This window comes from Chiloscyllium plagiosum, unplaced genomic scaffold (genome assembly GCF_037043375.1).
Source record: "Chiloscyllium plagiosum isolate Xiang-an unplaced genomic scaffold, Cpla_swu_hap1 HiC_scaffold_42, whole genome shotgun sequence".
In the NCBI taxonomy this organism is placed as follows: domain Eukaryota; kingdom Metazoa; phylum Chordata; class Chondrichthyes; order Orectolobiformes; family Hemiscylliidae; genus Chiloscyllium; species Chiloscyllium plagiosum.
In genome coordinates, this window is record NW_028270180.1 from 56,983,438 (window position 1) to 56,998,819 (window position 15,382).

The following is a 15,382-nucleotide window of genomic DNA, read 5'->3' on the forward strand; positions in this document are numbered from 1 at the left end:
GGCCACTGCCCATAGGCCTTTCCAAATCATTCATGGTCCACGGCTGGTGGACCAACAACGGGTACCCTTCTGGACCTGGAACTTCAGCCATTGGTGCTTGCAAAACCACCTGGTTGGGGAATCATACGCCAGTACGCTCGCCGTTTGTAATGATGTGAACACGGACAGGCCCTGGATGCCTTTCCGTGTTGAATTGGCCATCTTCCTTTTGGGCTTCTTGCTTCAATTTGTTGCGGGTATGAGATACTACCAGTGATTCAGCAGACCCTGAGGTGGTGGCCGCTGACTTGGAGGTGGATCTCGGAGGAGGGCTGTATGTCTCGCAGGGCAGTCACCAAGGTCAGGATCTGAAACAGACTTAAGACACTGTACAGATTCGTTAGATTATTTTCCACGCGCGTCTGCATGCGTGATGGTGTTTGTACGCTCATTTGATCTATCTTTTACTTGAGATTTCCTTTCCCTGATATCAGCCTCAGCCTTCTGCATGGTATGAGCACTCCAATTCACTGGTTCTATTTTGCCCTTCTGTTTCTCCTTCTCTCTCTCTCTTCTGACCGTGACCTCAGTATTTCCAACTGCCTTTTACTCAAACTTCCTCCCTCCGGAAAAACACATGCCTTGATCCACAATTCTAACTGATTTACAGACTCTAGATCATAATTATTTAACATGCATTTTATTTTTGTTTGCCGATTTCCAATTCCTCTGTGGTTCCTCTTTCTGTTTCCTCTTGCTGGAGCCCATTTTTAGAGTTATTGGAAAAGTGTTCAGCGCTCTCTCTCTATCTCTCTCTCGTGGTACCGTTATCTTTATTGCCAATATGGCTTGCTTTTACCTCCGGAGGTCCACTTAAACTGAGCGCATCCGCCTCAATGCCTTGGTTTTCGTCAACCAAGAGACCACACACCCAGTGGTGGCTCCAAGTCTAAAACTAACCTTAAACTTGCTGTCGCTTAAGCACTCTCGAGACGGTAATCCCTTCCCTTGATTTTTGCTTGAATATCACGCGAGAGTACACAGGACTCTCTTCCTGATTTACTTATTCTATAAAAAACAGTCTCTATATAGGGTTAGGTAAGCCACAACTCTTAACCCGACCCTCTTCGATTTGGACGCCGGCGCCATGGCGTTCCACAGCTTCCCAGCCATCTCACACAAAGGGGCCAATTTAGCCCTCGAGATAAAGTGAAAAATCCTTCAAGGCTTTGGCGCCTATGCCTCCAGGGAATCTTCAGAATCTTACCCAGTAGCGAGGTCCTGACAAGCCCCCACGTTTACAGTCGTGGAAATTTAATCGACGCGACTCAAATGCGAGCAAGACCAAAGATAACGTTGATTTTCAGAATCTGCCGAGTCGACCCAATACATTGGCAAATGCTGTATGTAAGGTGCACCTGAGGGTTTTCACATATTCCTTTCATACTATACTTCGCCTTTCCTTATCTTATCTCAAGTCCAGGACCCTGGAACATTCGAGTTCCTTTACACATATGGAGTTGTTTTATTCATTCCTTGACTGTTGATATGACAGTTTACTGTCCTTGTAATATACTGTCGGTACATTTTTACGTCTGCCTGTAAATGCTTGTATAGTCAGATCTTTACTTCTTTGTTTCAACGATGCTTTTACTGATTTCTTAATAAATGTTAACTTTCCATTACAATGGCATTTTCTTCATTCCGCCCTATCTATATTCTTCATTGTTTGTTCCATCTTCATCATGTCTCCTCTCAAACTCCCCGACTATAAGTTAAAAACAGAACAAACTCAGTCTGTCCAATGTCTTTTCATACCTCAACCTCTTCATCTCAGACAATATCCTGGAAAATTACCTCTCCAATGTTTCCATAGCTATCATATTGCTGCTACATGTGAATACTCGAGCGATAATCGAATGGACAAATAAAATTAGTGGCGCAGAAAACCAGCGAAACTGTTCTTTTCCAACAAAGTCTCTTATCCTCAATACTGCCCTGTTTCCTTGTCCTGATCCTGACACCACAACAATCGTTTGTCTATGCCAGTAAACGCTATAAATGACAATTAATATAACAATAACGATATCCAAATGGATCAAGAGCTTGAAGGTCTTGATACTGAGATTTGGACACGTTCGGCAAGCACCGGTAACCCCAGCAGTAGAGACTGAACGGCGTCAATGTGAAACTGAGAGTTAGTTTGTGCAGTGCCTCAGGGAATTGGCAGGACGGATGTAAAGTCGTTTAGTAATTGTGACAGAGAGAGAGGTCTCCGTGAATGTGTGGGTTAAATGCATGATATGTGATTCACAGAGATGGCAGACAGCAGCGGTTTGAAGGTTAAAAAATCGTCAGCTCGGAGAATAGTTTCATGTCAAAATGGTTGCCTCTTTCCCGCGTTTGTTTAGCAAATATTACATTAAGTAAAACAGGAAGGATGCCCATTGCCGCGACTCCATTCACATTGAAGTTGTTGAGGCCACAACGCAGAGTACTTACTACTATACGATTACAGCGCGAAATGGAGAAGTGGATTACAATAAAATGATAAGTACAGTGGCACCAGATATGTCAACAACAATTTAAGATGCGCAACAGGAACACTTGCCAAACAGTGGACTGAGATGTGGGAACTCAAAATGGGTTAAATCTGTAACTTCAATTCCAGAGGATATGAAGATTCAATCATTGAGTATGATGAAGACTGAGATCGATAGATTTCTACAAAACATCAAAATGCTTTTAGGATAGTGCAGGTTATTGTTGAAATATTTTTTTCAGGACAATGCAGTTTAACATAGGTTACTTCACCAGTTCCCCACTTAAGTCAGTATCCACTGCTGCAGACGATCACATGTAATTCCAGTTGCCAGGCCCAGAATCAGAGAAACTGAGTGGCGCAGCCACTAAGATCCAACAAAATGGAAACGAGCGTGCCACGACTCTGTGCGCCAATGATGCAATCGTTGTCCTCAGACGGTATCGAGGTGTATGAAATTCGTAGGCAGGGTGTTGTAACCTCAACTTTAGCAGCTTCGATTGACATTGAGCAGGTATCATTGGGATATCAGGTTCAGATCTCCAAACTCACCTGGAGCAGATTCGATTCACATGGAGCAGGGATCATTTGGACATCGGGCTGTGAGCTCCAACCTCAGCTGCAGCTGCTTCAGTTGACATACAGCAGGGAACATAGAACATAGAACAATACAGCACCGAACAAGCCCTTCGGCCCTCGATGTTGCGCTGACCTATGAACTATTGTCAGCTCGTAAACCTCAATACTATCCCAAAATCATCCATGTACTTATCTAAGTTTTGGTTAAATCTGCCTAATGTGGCTGAGTTGAATACCTCAGCAGGTAGGCCATTCCACGCTCTGAAAATTCTCTGCGTGAAGAACTTGCCTCTGACATCAGTTTTAACTCTAGCAGCCCTCAATTTATAGTTACGCCCTCTCGTACAAGCTGACGTCATCATCCTAGGAAAAAGTCTTTCTCTGTCTATCCTATCTAATCCTCTGATCATCTTGTATATCTCTATCAAATCTGGTATGCAGGGACAATCTTACGAAGAAAGGCTGAGTGACTTGAGGCTGTTTTCGTTAGAGAGAAGAAGGTTGAGAGCTGACTGAACAGAGACGTGTAAGATAATCAAAGGGTTAGATACGGTGGACAGAGAGAGCCTTTTTCCAAGTATAGTGACAGCGAGCACGGGGGGCATAGCTTTAAATTGAGGGGTGATAGATATAGGACAGTTGTCAGAGGTCGTTTCTTTATTCAGAGAGTAGTAAGGGTATGGAATGCTTTGGCTGCAACGGTAGTAGATTGGCCAACTTTAAGTACACTTAAGTCGTCATTGGACAAGCATGGATTACTGTAGGTTGGATGAGTTTCAGATTGGTATGACAGGTCGGCGCAACATCGAGAGCCGATGGACCTGTACTGCGCTGTAATATTCTATGTTCTACAAATCCCACCGTAGCCTTCTTCTTTCCAATGAGAAAAGATCCAAGTCCCTCAGCCATTCCTCATAAGACGTTCCCTCCAGAAGAGGCAACATACTGGTAAATCGTCTCTGCAACTTTTCCAATGCTTCCACATCCTTTCTGTAATGGGGCGACCAGAACTGTACACAATATTTCAAGTGTGGCCGCATCAGCGTTTTGTATAATTGCAGCATGATATTGCGGTTCTAGAACTCAATCCGTCTACCAATGAAACCTAACACACCGTATGCCTTCTTAACAGCACTATCCACCTGGGTGGCAACTTTTAGGGATCTATGCACATGGTCTCCAAGATCCCTCTGCATATCCACACCTCCAAGAATCTTTCCATTGAGCAAGTACTCTGCCATCCTGTTTTTCTTCCCAAAGTGCATCACCTCACATTTAGCTGGATTGAACTCCATTGCCACCTCTCAGCCCAATTCTGCAGTTTATCCAAATTCCCTTGCAACCTGTAACATTCTTCCAAACTGTCCACTACTCCACAGACTTTAGAGTCAACTGCAAATTTACTAATCGATCACCCTATGTCTGTGTCTCAGTCACTTATACAAATGACAAACAGCAGTGGTCCCAGCACTGATTCTTGTGGAACACCACTAGTAACTGGACTCCAGACTAAATATTTTACATCAACCACCACTCGCTGTCTTCTTCCAGAAAGCCAGTTTCTAATCCAAACTTCGGAATCACCCTCAAATCCATGCCTTTGCATTTTCCCGAACAGCCTACCATATGGAACATTATCAAAGGCTTTACTGAAATCCAAGTATACCACGTGACCTGCGCTACCGTCATCTACATGTTTGGTCACCTTCTCAAAAAACTCAATGAGTTTAGTGAGACACGACCTGCCCTTGACGAAACCATGTTGAGTATCTGAAATCATATTGTTGCATGCTAGATGATTATAAATCTTATCTCTTATAATCCTTTCCAAAACCTTTCCCATAACAGAAGGAAGGCTCTCTGGTCTATAATTACCTGGGTCATCTCTGTTACCCTTCTTGAACAAGGGCACAACATTTGCAATCCTCCAATCCTCAGTAACTAAACCCGTAGACAATGATGACTCAAATATCAATACCAAAGGTTTGGTATCTCCTCACTACCTTCCCAGAGAATCCTCGGATACATCACACCTGGTCCAGGGGACTTTTGTACTTTCACTCCTTCTAGAATTGATCACACCTGTGCGTCACTAACCTCAATCCTTTTTAGTCTAATAACTCGTACCTCATTCGTCTTGTCCACAATATTCTCCTTTTCCTGAGTGAACACCGATGAGAAATGTTCAATTAACATCTCTCCTATCTCTGCAGTGTCCACACTCAACTTCCCACTTTTGTCTTTCACTGGCCCTATTACTACCCTAATCATCCTTAATTCCTCACATACCTACACAAAGCTTTATGGTTGTCCTTTATTCTATTTGTTAAAGACTGCTCGTGCCCTCTCTTTGCTCTGTTGACTCTCTCTTTAAATACTTCCTCGATGATCTGTAACTCTCCATCGCATCATCTGTACCATCTTACCTCATCAACACATATGCCACTTTCTACTTCTTAACAAGAGATGCAATTTCTCTTGTAAACCACGGTTCCCTTACCTTATCACTTCCTCCCTGTCTGACAGGGGCATAACTATCAAGGACACGCAATATCTGTTCCTTCAACTAGCTCCACATTTCGATTGTCTGCATCCCCTGCATTTTGCTACCTCATTCTATGCATCTTAATTCTTGCCTAATCGCATTATAATTGCGCCTGCCCAATCGATAATCTTGACCTGTGGCATGTACCGATCCCTTTCCATCGCTAAACTAAACGTAACTGAATTATGGTCACTCTGTCCAAAGTGTATCCCCGACAACTAAATCAAACACTTGGCCTGGTTCATTACCAAGCACCAGATCCAGTGTGGCCTCCTCTCTTGCCAGCTATTCGACATACTGTGTCAGGAAACCCTCCTGTACACATTGGACAAATACTGATCCATCTGACGTACGAGAGCTATAATATTTCCAATGAATATTGGGGCAGTTAAAGTCCCCCGTAATGACCACCCTGTTCCTTTCACTCCTACCCAGGAAAATGTTGCTAATCCTCTGTTCCACCTCCCTGGAACTCTGCGGAGGTCGATAAAAAACTTCAAGAAGTGAGATCTCTCCTCTCCTGTCTGTAAGCTCAGTCCACACTTCCTCAGTCGACGAGTCCTCATTAAAGTCCTCTCAGCCACCGTTATACGATCTTTGAATAACAAGGCCACTCCTCCCCCTCTTTTACCGCCTCGCCTGCTTTAATGAAAGATCTAAACCCTGGAACCTGCAACATCAATTCCTCACCCTGCGCTATCCATGTCCCTGAAATGTCCACAACTTCGAAGTACCGGGTACCTATCCATACTGCAAGCTCACATACCTTATTTCGGATAGTTCTGGAGTTGAAATAGACACACTTCAAACCACTTCGCTGTCTGCCAACGTATTCCTGTGACCCTGAAATCCTGTCCCTGCCCTTCCTACTCTCATCCTCCTGTGCACTGTAGCTACACCTCCTGTTCCCATCCCCTTACTGAGATAGGTTAAACCCACCTGAATAGCACCAGCAAATTTCCCACCCAGGATTATAGTACCACTCTGGTTCATGTGAAGACAGCCCTGTTTGTACAATTCCCACCTTCCCAAGAATGAGCTCCAATTATCCAAAAACATGAAACCCTCCCTCCTGCATCATCCTTGCAGTCAAGTGTTTAGCTGATATCTGTGCCTATTCCTTGCCTCTCTATCACGTGGCACGGGTAAAAATCCAAAGGTAACAACTTTCTCTGTTTGTTCTAGCTCTCAACTTCCACCCTAGCTCCTTGAAATCCTGCCTTACATCCCTATACCTCTTTCTACGTATGCTGTTACCTACATGGGCAACGACTTGAGGCTAGTCACCATGTCCCTTCAGGACCCCAAAGTTACGATTCGAGACATCACGGACCCTGGCACTTGGGAGGCAACACCCCAACTGCGAGTCTCGTTCGTTCCCTACGAACCTTCTATCTGAGCCTCTAACTATTGAGTCTCCAAACACTCTCCTCCTTTTCCTCATTCCCTTCTGCAACAGGGATAGGCTCTGTGCTAGAGACCTGGGCCACACTGCTTGCTCCTGGTAAGTCATCCACCTCAACAGTATCCAAAACGGTATGCATGTTTTTCAGTGGAACGACCACAGGTGATCCCTCCACTGACTGTTTTTTCGCCTTTCGAACAGTCACCGAAATTTCTTCTTGCCTAGGAGTAACTATTTCCCTGTAACTCATATCTATCACAGCCTCAGCCTCCCGAATGATCCGAAGTTTATCCAGCTCCCGCTTCGGTTCCAAAGCATGATCTTGGATTTGCGTGAGTTTGGTGCACTTCCTGCAGTTGTGCTTGGATGGGGCACTATTGACATCCCTAATCTCAATCATCCTGCAGGAGGCACATTGCTCTCGCTGCTACTCCCCTAGTCACAAAGTAAAAAAGAGACGCTTACCTGATATGTCCCCGATCTTCAAGGTGAGAGGAGGTGATTTGGTGGGAGGCCCTACAAAGGTAGGGTCTCGGGTTGAGAAGACACTGACTAATACAGCAGGACGGAAATAAAAATAAGAAGTCCCTCCTTTCCCAGAAACCGCTGCTCTCTGATTTTAAATGGAAAAACACAAATCAGTGACTCACCTCTCTCGACAGTCTCCCGGTGCAAGTTCCTGCCCTTCGAGTTGCTGCTGCTGCTGAAAAACAGGAATGGAGGACTCCTGAACATTGGGACTTCAAGGTGGGGGAAAGTATCCTTGGCTATTTTAAGCTGAAGCAAAATCGTTTTCTGCAAGACAGATGCTTATAGATTCAGGGAGGATCTGTTCAAGTGAAACGTTCCAATTATTAAGAAAAATGCGACAAATATTCAACTCATGAAGGCGCATCTGCACAGAGAGAAACGTAAGTACTAGTGTAGATTGTGACCTTTCTTATAAGGCTGAAACTGCGTTGAATTAAATTGCAAAAACTGCATTTATCTCATTATATGTTATTCAATTGCTTGCGAACACACACACGTCATACAATAATCTAGAACTCTGATATTTACCGGTTATATATGACTTTGTGATCAGTCTCGAGTTTATCTCGAGTAATAAGGCAAAAGCAGGGAAGTGGATTGAGGTTTAACAGATCAGCGGTGATACCATTGAATGACTAAACAGAGGCGATGGGCTGAACATCCTCCTACTGTTCTTCCGTGATTTGATGTTCTCTTCTGGTGGGAATGATATTTTTCCGCAACAATAGCGACATCAGTAGAACACGCAGAACGGTGGCAATGTCGATCCTGCAGTAGATGCGGCGCCTTCTCTATAGTTATCTCGTCAATCCCTCAGAAATGGTCCGAGTGTCACCTGCACTTTCCTATGTAACTGCAAATTACGCATTCCCTCATGCAAGCTGCTCCTGAGGCTGTTTCACATCACCTCTCTGAAGCTGAAGGAAGGTAAACAGAATATTCCTGAAATGATCAGTAAGTCAGCAGCACTTCCAGCTCTGATAAAATATGTTGAAGCTGACATCTGAACTCTGCTTTTCTTCCCTGTAAATGTGGCAGGGTCTGCTGCGTCTTCTGGGATTTCTTTCCCCGAAATCTCACATAACCGCCTTCTTCAGTGTCTTGTCTTTGATGCTCGGGGACATCTGAAGACATGTTGAAACTAAAGCTGAGAGAGTTTGTGCAGAGACAGAACGGAGAACCGATCTGACCTTGACTGTGTCCCAACGACAAATGCTTTCATAAGGCTTTTATTCAGTTTGATTACCTGTTTATGGAATTCCAATATTGGGTGATTTTCATATTTCTGATTTAGAGTCTTGTTCTGGCAATAAACCCACGTGACATTTAATCCCTGGAGACTTTGTCGGTAACTCCGAGAACAAACAGGAAGCGGACAGCATCAAACAACATTGGAACTGAATTGATGTCCGCCAATGGATTTTACCAATGCAGTTTATAAATTCACCCTCGTCATTAATATGAAGAGGGGCCGTGAGACTGCAGTTTCCTCTCCTGTTGTTGAATAAAGATCATACCACCCGTGAGACGAAAGTATTTGTTGTTGATTAGAAACATTTCTTTTCGAACTCACTCTCACTGCTTTAACAGGCGGAGTTGGAAACTCCGGATAGATTGAAACATAAAGTTGTATGTTGACAGATAAAGTTGAACAATACGAGTATAATGTTGGTAACACCGCGCTGTCACCAACTCAACGCCATAACGAACAGTTTGTGTTTGGCCCTGCACATCACAACAGCACTGATTCTAAGGAATACTGACAGAATAGTGTCCCATGTACCTGAAAGCTGCTGACCAGTTAGCAGCCCAAAGAGCAAGCTCTGTCCTGATAAAAGCCAAGAGCCATACACAATTAATCTGACACAATTTGATCACAAAACGTCTTGGGTTGCCGTTGAACACGTTACCATTACGCGCAAGTTTGGAGCCGACGGTCATTGCTGTGTAGGATGAAGGGAAGTGAGAAATTATGACTGACAAAGGAAGGCCAAAAATCGTGTAGGCCTGTCTCTCTCCTCCCCGTGCTGTCTGCCTCTCTCCAATTCTCTTCTTTCCTTCTCCACCTGGTTACTTGTCCCTTTGTCTCCCTCACGCCGCCCTTTTCCACTTCAATGTTTCAGCATCTCATTTCTCGCCCTCTGTCTTTCTCGTTGATACATCGTGGAATGAACTGGGGAGATTGAGTCCCGTCCGTATGTCACAGGGAGGAACCAGGAATTATGCTCGCCCCTTCTTCAGACACAACGGAAGGGAGACAATTTGGTTCTGGGTTGGGGTGTGTGGAATAGATTCCAATATAGATAATCCTAGGCATTTCACAACAAAACTCTTGCAAACACAATGGCAGAACAAGTGACTGACTGTGTTACTGCACTTGGATCATTAGCAACTTAATGTTCTCTCTTACAAACAAACCTGATTCATTTTTCTCAGCTCCGATTGGGGTAGTGCATTGGATAACACGTCCGATTGACACGCTGGAGCTTCTGGGTTATTCTCTGGCTGAAGTGCAGTTTTCAACTTGTTTATTCTTCTAAATTAACATTTCCCATTGCCCTGAAGCATTGATGAAGGTTGAATTCTTGTTCTGCAGAACTGATATTCATTTCACTGTTTCACATCAGTAAATGTCCCCGAGAGCACCAGAGGCCATGTCACAGCTCTGTCAGCGAAGGGGACACTGAAATATTTCCACCCGCTGCTCAAAGGCACGTTTCCATTCCCCAAACCCACCACCCAATGACTGAGTCTCCGAGGAATGGAAAGGAGACAAAAAATAAAACTGTGTCCCCAGCTTTCTGCACCTTTAGAAACATTTTGCGAAAAAGATTTGGTGGGGAATGAAGGGTGAACAATCCGACTGTACAGGGACTGTAGAGGCACCTTCCCTTCCTTTTCGACGCCGGGGCACTTTCTCTGATGTTTTTGCTGTGAATAACTGATCCGAGACAATGAAATGATTCCTGCCAGAGATGCTCTGTTTCTGCTGTTGTCACTATCAGGAACAATAATTCCTGACTCCCTGACGGAAATTCGAAGCCAGGCTGTGGCGGTGAACGCGCCAAATCGTCACCACTAGCCGAAAGGATTAATTTGCCATTCAATGATTATTTCTTCTCATTAAATTTTATCAAACTTCCGCTCTTTCATATGTCTCCGTTGTAAGTTAGAATAGTAAAACCTATCATCCAACCACTCGGAAAAAGAACGAAAATGTAACTCCAGCGAAATTTGTGTTCATAACATTGGACTACCACTTCGGCAATGGGCTAGAACTCCACCGCGCTCTTTGTTGTGCCACAGAGCCGCGCACAACATTCCGAACTGTCCCTTTGAGCAAAACAAGCTGTCACTCGGCCGATTATTTTCACAGTTTCCATCGTTTACCCTTGTCCAAATTTTCAGCATTGAATCAGCTATGCCGATTCAATTCATCATCTGAAAACTTCTGATATATTCGGACAGTTGACCGCTTTACCACACATTGAGCAGAGAGTTTCAGATTCAATACTGACTATGATTAAGAAGTATTCCATCGATTGCAACGCTCATTAGAATCTCTTGCGTTTGTGATAATTCTTGTAATGGAAACCTTCATTTCTTTTTCGAGACGTTGTGCGCAATGTAGAGTTGTCCCTTTCCCTCTCTTTCCCACTCTGCTGCACACGGTTCAGTCTGATCTCAAAGGGTTAATATTTAGGAGTTTACAATCTGTCTACCACAGAGCGAGTCAGAACCCGTTTCCTGCTCCTGTTAACCACCTTCACGGAACACAAGGACAAAACCCTGTGGATGCTGGAAATATGCAAAACAAGCAGAGAGTATTGGGCTGACTAAGGCTCCACAGTCTCTGGGGCAACAAATTCCAAAGTTTCACACCACACGATGTTCCCTTATCTAAGTTCGCTCTTTGGCAAGTGCTTCTGTTGTGGGCGATACAGATTTCTGTGGATGTGGTTCTAACCCTGGTGTGCACTCTGGCGCTGCAGTCATTTCCCCTTTTGACATTTGCTGCTGAGAAAAACCGAGGTTTGGAAACGCAAGCCGACAGAGTCTTCCTGGTGGATTTCTTGGATGAGATCAAAAAGTATTTAATGGACTCACAATCATGTAAAATATGGTCAATTTTTTACGGCACTGGTAAGAGAATGGAATTGCATCTCCGACAGACGGTATGCTTCGTAATTGTTAGGGTATAACTTTCATTTCCAATTAAAACAAATCTCGGTTCCATTGACAATGCTTCATAGTGATTCATTTGTTGCACGTTTCCAAACCATGTGACCTTTGTCGTCGATGCTGTTTAGCTGCACATGTTCACGAAATTTACTTCCGTCCAAATTGCCTCTACTTTTTTTTAAAACAAGTCCTGATCGTTGCTTCGCAGTTTACAATGGGCTTCACTTTGCACAGTAAGCTGCATTTCTCAAAACCATAAATGATTTAATACTCAGTTTTAATCATCTGTTCAGGAAGTATCTTTGCACATTAAGTCAATTCAAATCCAATTGGTTTTCCCGCCCTGCCCATCTCTGCACTGCTCTGCCGTCCACCATCCCTCCCAGTCAGATCCTGCCACAAACTCTCTTCCCCAATTACTTTCACTCCCTGTTTGCCCAGTCATCTCTCATTAAAACATTCTTGAATCAGTTTCTACATTTGTTTCTGGGAAATCGATCATTTGGAATCTCTGAACTTGTTTCACTCGAAAGGGGAACATTTCCTCCTACTTAGACATTCTGAACCTCTTATCATCTAGAAAATCTCTGTTAGTTCGCTTCCCAAACTTCCAGGGCTCAGGTGCAGCTTTTCCAATTTTTCCAGCATCTCATGAATATAATCCTGCATACTTTCCACCGTCCTGATAAATTATTATGTGCCCTTTCTAATTTGTATATTTTTGGAACAGTGAGGGCAAGGATTACGTACAATGCTCCAACTTATACACAATATCCTGTATGATGAAGGAAAGCATGTTGCATGTCTTCTGAACCATTCTATCGACATGCATTGCCAACTTCAGCATAAAATGTACCACAACGTTTGGGAGAAGATTTGTAGCTCGGGTGCTCGTTGTTGTGGTTGTGTTCGCCGAGTTGGGAATTTGTGTTGCAGACGTTTCGTCCCCTGTCTCGGTGACATCCTCAGTGCTTGGGAGCCTCCTGTGAAGCGCTTCGGTGATGTTTCCTCCGGCATTTATAGTGATTTGTATCTGCCGCTTCTGGTTATCAGTTCCAGCTATTCGCTGCAGTGGCCGGTATATTGGGTCCACGTCGATGTGCTTATTGATTGAATCTGTATATGAGTACCATACCTCGAGGAATTCCGTGGCTGTTCTCTGTTTGGCTTTTCCTATAATAGTAGTGTTGTCCCAGTCGAACTCATGTTGCATGACAAGCAACATGAGTTCGACTGGGACAACATTACTAACATAGGACAAGCCAAACAGAGAACAGCCAGGGAATTCCTAGAGGCATGGTACTCATCCACAGATTAAATCAATAAGCACATCGACCAGGAACCAATATACCGGCCACTGCAGCGGACAGCTGAAACTGATAACCAGAAGCGGCAGATTCAAACCACTACAAATGCCGGAGGAAAGATCACAGAAGCGTTTCACAGGCGGCTCCCAAAAACAGAGGATGTCACCTAGACAGTGTATGAAACGTCTGCAACACAAATTCCCAGCTCGGCGAACACAACCACAACATGTACCACAACACCCAAATCTCCCTGTACATCAATTTTCCACAGAGTTTTTCCATTCACCGTATAGTTCGCTCTTGAAATGGATATCCCAAAATGCATTGCCTCGCCTTTGCCTGGATTGAACTCCATCTGCCTATCCTCTGCCAAACTGTCCAATGTACTTATACTCTGCTGCATTCTCTAAAAGTTCTGTACAATTTCTGCTACTCCACCAATATTAGTGTCATCTGCAATCTTGCTAATCAGACCACCTATACCTTCCTCCAGTTCTTTTATGCATTTCAGAAACAACAGTGGTCCCAGGACCGATCCATGTGGAACACCACTGGTGATAGTTCTTCATTGTGAGAAACTACTCTCTTTCTCCTATTACACAGCTATGTCTTTTCCAAGTAGCTAGTACAAACTGGACGTCATGCGACTTCACTATCTCCGTTAGCCTACCATGGCAAACTTTATCGCATGTCTTACTCATGTCCATGTATATGACATCTGCAGCCCTTCCCTTATCAATGCAATTTGCCACTTCTTCAAACAATTGTATTAATTTGGTAATATATGACCTTGCCTACACAAAATCATGTTGCCTGACGCTTATCAGCCTGTTTTCTTTCAGATGGGAACAGATTCTATCTCTCAGGTTTTTTTCCAGCAGCTTCCCTACCATTGACGTCAGGCTCACCAGTCGATGATAACCTGGTATATCCTTGCTACAGTTTTTAAACATGAGGATGATATTAGGAATTCTACAGTTCTTCCGGGACCACACTGCTGTTCAAGGATGCTGCAAAAGTATTTGTTAAGGTCCTATCTATTTCCTCTCCCACTGCCCTCACTCGCCCGGGATAGATCCCATCCAACCTAGGGACTAAATCCTTTCAGAATACCCAATACTTCCTCGCTCCTTCTGTTGACGTTACGCAGAGTAATCAATCATCTATATCTAACCTCAACAACCATCTTGTCCTTCTACTCGAAGGATGTCAATGCAAAATTATCAGTAAGATACTTAATAATTTTCTCTCACTCTAATCATAACTTTCCTCCTTTGCCTTGAGTGGGGAAACCCTTTCTGTTGTCATCCCTTTGCTTCTTATGTACGATTTTTAAAAAAGGCATTGGAGAACTATTTAACTGTGTTTACGAAAGATATTTCATAAACACTATTCGCCCTCTGAATTCTTCGATTCAATTGGTATCACGTTCACAATATTCATCTAAAGCTTCTTCTGTTTTCTGTCGCTTGGACCACATGCATGCTTCCTTTGTCCTTTTAGCTAGTCTCACCATTACACCTCAGCGAAAGTGAGGACTGCAGATGCGAGAGATTAGAGTCAATATTAGAGTGGTGGTGCAGAAGCACAACAGGTCAGGCAGAATCCGAGGTGTCGGAAAATCGACGTTACGGGCAGGAGCCCTTCATCAGGAATCATCCTCCTTCTCCCCGGATGCTGCCTGACCAGCTGTGCCTTTCCAGCACCACTCTAAATTTGACTAACCATTACATGTATGTTTCATGGTTCTGTAATTTTGACAATTCTATCCGTAATTTTCAGAGGGACATGTCTGTCTGAACTCGAGTCAACTTGTCTTTAATAGCCTCCCACATATCCCCAATCTTTCACACTTCCTTTGAGAACAGGCTAGTCTTTGTTCATGAATATTCAAAAGCTTACAGAATTGTGACTACTATTCCTGTCTGAAAACGCTCTTTCTCATTTGACTTTTGTTTATTTTCTTAATGACTTTACATCACTGACGAATATCTCTCTTTCGTTTCACTACCTTATTTCTCTGTCTAGACCCGTCATGAATTGTAAAGATTCATTCAGACGAGTTTTCAGTCCTTTGTTCTCCAAGTACAACTGTCACAACTTTCCAGTCTACCTCCATTCCTGACGTTCATCATACACGACAACATTGATGTCAATATCTCCCCGCTGTCTCCAATCGCTTCACTTCCCCACTTCCGTTGACGTCCGATACTGTGTACTGACTTTGTGGCTAAACATCCTGAAACAGATACTTTCACTTTTAACATGTGCGCTGTTGTGCCATGCTCGCTGCAGTGACACCACTGTTCCCG